Source organism: Amphiprion ocellaris, chromosome 4, assembly GCF_022539595.1.
Source record: "Amphiprion ocellaris isolate individual 3 ecotype Okinawa chromosome 4, ASM2253959v1, whole genome shotgun sequence".
Lineage (NCBI taxonomy): Eukaryota > Metazoa > Chordata > Actinopteri > Pomacentridae > Amphiprion > Amphiprion ocellaris.
In genome coordinates, this window is record NC_072769.1 from 26,570,870 (window position 1) to 26,576,603 (window position 5,734).

Genomic DNA, 5,734 nt, shown 5'->3' on the forward strand with positions numbered 1-5,734 from the left:
CCATCAGCGCCATGGGCAGGACTAACGTCGCTGCCAAGCTGCTGTCAAGCAACGTATGCACTGGAACCAAGGAGAAGTCATAACAATCAAAGAAGGAAGAGGAGGAGCATTTGGGCTCCTGAATAATGTTCTTGAATTTTGATGAACAAATTGATTTTGCATGTCAGTATCACCTGATAATCAAAGCTTGTTTTTACTTCACAGTTAAAACACTAGAATATTAACATCCCTGCTCATCAGCGTCGACTTAAAAGGAAGTTAGAGGTAGGCAGACACGTTGGTCTCTAATGATTGAGAGATTGAGAAAAATTAATCTTCCAAAGTCACGATAAACATGCTGTGTCCTGCATGCGGTTGGGTTTGGGCAATACAACCACCTACAACAGAAAAGACTGTATTTTCAGGTAAATCTTAATAAAGTAACCAGCTAGCTAGCCACTGTTTTTGACTTCTTCAGACTTTAACCAAGACGCAATCGTTTCATTAACTTAAACTGCAACTCTGTGTCCCAAATATTGCATTCCTATACAACTAAACTGCATTCTCAATTACGTTACATGTTACATTTGTTTAAGGTGAATCACAAAGTCATCTCAGCCAAACAGTCATATATTAGATGAGGTGGGACTCATCATCCTGATAACCCAGGAAATAGTGGGAAAGATTCAAACACGTCATGAAAAGGTTGCATTTTAACCCAAACTGTTCTATTTTCTCAAACCTAAGTTTTGCATTTCTTTTGGAAATCAAAGTCTGGAGGAGCCTGGAGAGCCACAGGATCCGGAGTGAAGTTTCCACAGTCAGTAATGATTTGGTTGCCATGTGATCTGCTGGTGTTGGTCCACTTTGTATAATCAAGTCCAAAATCAATGCAGCCACCTACCGGACTTTTTGGAGATGTAGATTTTGTCCTCCAGCAGGATGTGGCATCTCACCACACTGCCAAAACCCCTCAGAAATGGGTCACAGACCATGGCATTACAGTGCTAGATTGGCCAACTCACTAAATCTAAACCCTGTAGAAAATCTGTAGCGTGTTGTCAAGAGGAAATTGGACCCAACAATAAAGAAGAGAAGGTCATTCTGGGCATCCATTACCCCTCAGCAGTGCCACAGGCTGATGGCCTCCATGCCACACTGCACTGCTGCAGTAATTCAAGCAAAGTGAGCTCTGACCAAGTATTGACAGAACATCCATGAACATACTTTTCAAAGTTGGGAAATTTCTGCAATATAAATCCTTTTTTTAAAATTAACCTCTGTTGATTCTTTGAAACATTCTAATATTTTTAGATTGATTTGGTGGGATTTCATGAGCTATAAACTGTTATCATCAAAGTTAAAACAAATAATGGATCACAATATTTATGTTGATGTGTCCTGAGCCAAGAATATAAATATTTTTCACTTTGAGCAATGTCTGGTAAAAAAAAAAAATTGACCTTTTCCCACCATATTCTAATCACATGACATGCACTGGTATTTATTCCTGTTAAAATGTCAATCAAAGTGTTTTTGGTACCTACACCTCACTAAACAGCAAGAGAAAACTAAAAGCAAACATCAATTTAAAATAAAACATAAGTCTATGGATTTTGGTCCCAAACTTGCCACAGGTACCAACCTCTGGGATTGAAGTACTTCCATCCTCCTTATTAAGACATCCTATTACATCACAGGTGAAAAAATAAGTTTGTTTTAAAGTCAGATCATGTTTATTTCAGAATGTGAATTCTGTTTAGTTTATATAGAAACATACTTTTTGGGAGACATGGTTACAGAGCCAAATATGCCACAGGATTTAATTCCTTTTCTTTGCTTTGGAATCATCACATTAACACGTGTTATTTCCCTCATTCTCCAGCTCTGTCTCTGCCTACTTAAGCTATTCTGCCACATGGAAAAAAGGTAGTGTTGATAATCTAAATGAACACATATATTAATAACATCAATTCAGTATGTGATTTGTTAAAAGCTGTTTGTGTTTACAACAACCTAACAGTAGCGGCATTTTGACACTATATATATGAAGAAAAATGCAATAAACATCTGCATCATTGCATCTAAATGACTTAAACAGTTACACTGAGGCTGTTGACATGTCAGCTCCTAATGTCTGGTTGTCATAGTGATGCACCACCGTTACAGGCACACAAGCATTCCTGCAGAGCAGCTCAAAATACCAGCTATCAGAGCATCGGTGGAACATCTTTGAAAAAGCTAACATCAGACTGTCTTTGGATATCGAGCTGCTGGCGGGAAGGGGCTGGTCATGAAAAAAAAGTACCGTATTTTCGCGACCATAAGGCGCACCGTATTAAAAGGCGCAGTCTCAGTTCCGGGTGCTATTTCTGTATTTAACACATACATAAGGCGCACCGGATTATAGAGCGCGGACAGGTAAAACATACCTGTACTAGCTTAAAACATGCATGCTAGCGTGTGTTTTACTGAGTTCAGTTGTACTTTATTGAAGTATTTAGCAATGTTTTCACGTTGTTTTTTGATCAATCCTCATTCACAAATCCATCAAAGTCCTCATCTTCTGTATCCAAAATGAACAGCTGGACTAGTTCTCCATGGAACACGCCAGGTTCCCGCTCGTCATTGTCAGAGTCAGTCTCGTTGCCGTGCGGCTCCTCATAAATGATGCCGGCTTTTGCGAAAGCTCGAACAACAGTGCAAGCAGACACGTTAGCCCAAGCATCTGCAATCCATTCACAAATTGTGGCGTAACTCGCCCGGCGCTGCCTCCCAGTCTTAGTAAAACTGTGTTCGCCATCTGTCATCCATCGCTCCCACGCCGTTCGCAACTTCACTTTGAACGCCCTGTTTACACCGATGTCCAGCGGTTGGAGTTCCTTCGTCAAGCCTCCCGGAATGATAGCAAGCTCCGAGTTCATTTGCTGCACTTGGTTTTTCACAGCGGCTGTGAGATGGACGCGCATGGAGTCACAGATCAACAGGGACGGTGACGCCAAACCCATGTTGTTTTGCATAATGCAAATACCGGCACTATATACCAACTGGGGGCGTGCCTTTAGCGTCTTCTTTCACGCCCACACTTCCCCCTTTAACGTTCTCATGCTGTCCTCTGTCACGTCCTCCTTTTCTCTATATAAGCAGCGTGTCGGCAGGAAACGTTCTCAGTCAGTCAAGCAGAGCTCATGAAAGTAACATAATATTTACAGATGTTGGAACTCGGTGAACACATAAGGCGCACCGCATTATAAGGCGCTCCGTCCATTTTGGAGAAAATTTAAGACTTTTAAGTGCGCCTTATGGTCGCGAAAATACGGTACTGAAAGGGTGCCTTCAGGCAACAAAGTTAACTGTCAGTGCAGTTACCAAAGAAACCCAACATCGCTGTGTGTTCTAGATTAAGAGAACTAAATAATGACAACTCTAAATAACTGGGAACAGATTTACTGTCTGTCCATATACTGAAGTGCAGCATCAGTACTCCTTTTGTTAAAGCAGCAATTTCAATCTGCAAAATTAGCATCTGGTTTACTAAGGCAGGAGTTAATTACACAGTCGGCTACTGCAGCTGTGTGTATTAAAAGGTTTCATCAGCTAATGTAGAAGGAATCATTTATCACCTGGATAAGGGAATGAAAAAGACATGGAAACATGTAAAAACATTTCCTATGAAAAATTATGTCTCACAGGAGTGCAGCGGCCATAGTGGATTAGTAGAAGCTCAGTGAAGGCAAAGCTCAGCAACCAAAAAACAAAACTACAGCTTCCTGTTCACTCTTTGATCAGAAGTATAAAACAATCACTCTGCGTCTTGAGTTATCATGACTCTTCTTCTGTCTTGGAAGCTAATTTATATGTGAACTAATGCAGTGAAGATCTGCCGCTTCCTTCTTTTTGTGATGCACTCAACCATTTTTCTGCTGTCAGGGTGATTTTAATTAGGTAGGTTAATTGAATTTTTTCGTTCCTGCCAAAACCAGCTTTAATATACCTCCATATTTGCTGCTACATCTTACTCTAGGAGAATTTTTAATGTAAAACTTACCTTCGTAAATTGCATGAACCACAATAAATCCAGAAAACCAGCAAAGCACACTCAACTGAACTTATTGTATATTTGTAATAGTAGTAGGATCCCTAACATGCATGCAGTGTGAAGAGAGGTGCACACATCTCATCTTTTTCCTCAATATACTCTACAGTGCCGTGAAGGAAGTTTGTATATTTGTGGCACTTAAATGTTTCAGATCATCAAACTAATGTTAATATAAAACAAAGATAATTCAAGAAAACACAAAATGCATTTTTTTAGATAATGATTTTATATTTTGAAGGAGTAATGCTGTCCAATCCATCTTGCTCTATGTGCAAAAGTAATTGCCCCTTAAGCTACCAATCCACCAAATGACCAAATCCATTCTGCAGTTGGGTTCAGTTTCACCATCCACACTCACATATGATTACTGCCAGGCTTGTTGAATCTAAACATCACTAAATAGAACCAGTCTGGCATTGTGAAGTAGCTAAAGGGTCTGAAAATGCAGCACATGATGCCACGTTCTAAAGAGATTCAAGAACAGATGAGAAACAAAGTCATTAACATTTATCAGTCTGGAGGGTTACAAAGCCATTGCTGAGGCTCTGGGACTCCAGAGAACCACAGTGAGAGACATTATCCACACATGGAGAAACATGGAACAGTGGTGAACCTTCCCAGGAGTGGACCAATGACCAACATTTCTCCAAGAGCGTCAACATCTAATCCAGGAGGTCACAGAAGAACCCAGATGAACATCTAAAGATCTGCAGACCTCACTGGCCTCAGTTTAGGTCCATCTACATGATTCTACAATAAGGAAGATTCTGGGAAGAAATGGATCCATGGGAGAGTTGCAAGGATCAAACTACTACTGACCATAAAGAACATAGAGGTTCATCTGGTATTTGTTAAAAAAATATATATATATATCTGGATGAGCTCCAAGACTTCTGGGATAACATCCTGTGGACTGATGAGTCAAAGGTGGAATTTTCTGGAAGACATGGGTCAGTTACATCTGGTGTAAAGCTAATACTGCATTCCACAAGAAGAACATGATACCAGCAGTGAAACATGGTGGTGGTAGTGTGATGGTTGGAGGACCTGGATGACTTGTCATCACTGATGGAGCCATGAATTCTGCTCTCTATCAGAAAATCCTCCTGGAGAAAATCCACCATCAGTTCATGACCTAAAGCTCAACGCTAATAGTTTATGCAGCAAGACAGTGATCCAAAGCACAATACACACATCCATCCAAAGCACAATGCATCGCAAAGTCAGCTGCAGTCTATCCCAGCTGACTTAGGCCAGTCTATCGCAGGGCTACATACAGAGACACGGACAATTTAGAATCACCAATTAACCTGAGCATTATTTTTGGACTGTGGGAGGAAGCCAGAGTACCTGGAGAAAACCCACACATGCACAGGGAGAAAATGCAAACTCCATGCAGAAAGATGCTAGGAAGGCCAGGATGTGAACCAGGGATCTTCTAGCTGCAAGGCGAAAGCGTTAACTGGAAAACCATCCAATGTGGTCAAATTAAAACTATTCTGCAGAGTGGACCAGAATTCCTCCATGGAGAAGTAAAAGACTGATCACAAGCTGAAACAAACATTTAACTGCAGTTGTTGCTGTCAAGGGACCAACCAGTTATTAGGTTCAGGCGGGCAATTATTTTTTCACAGGGATTATAAAGGTTTTCAATAA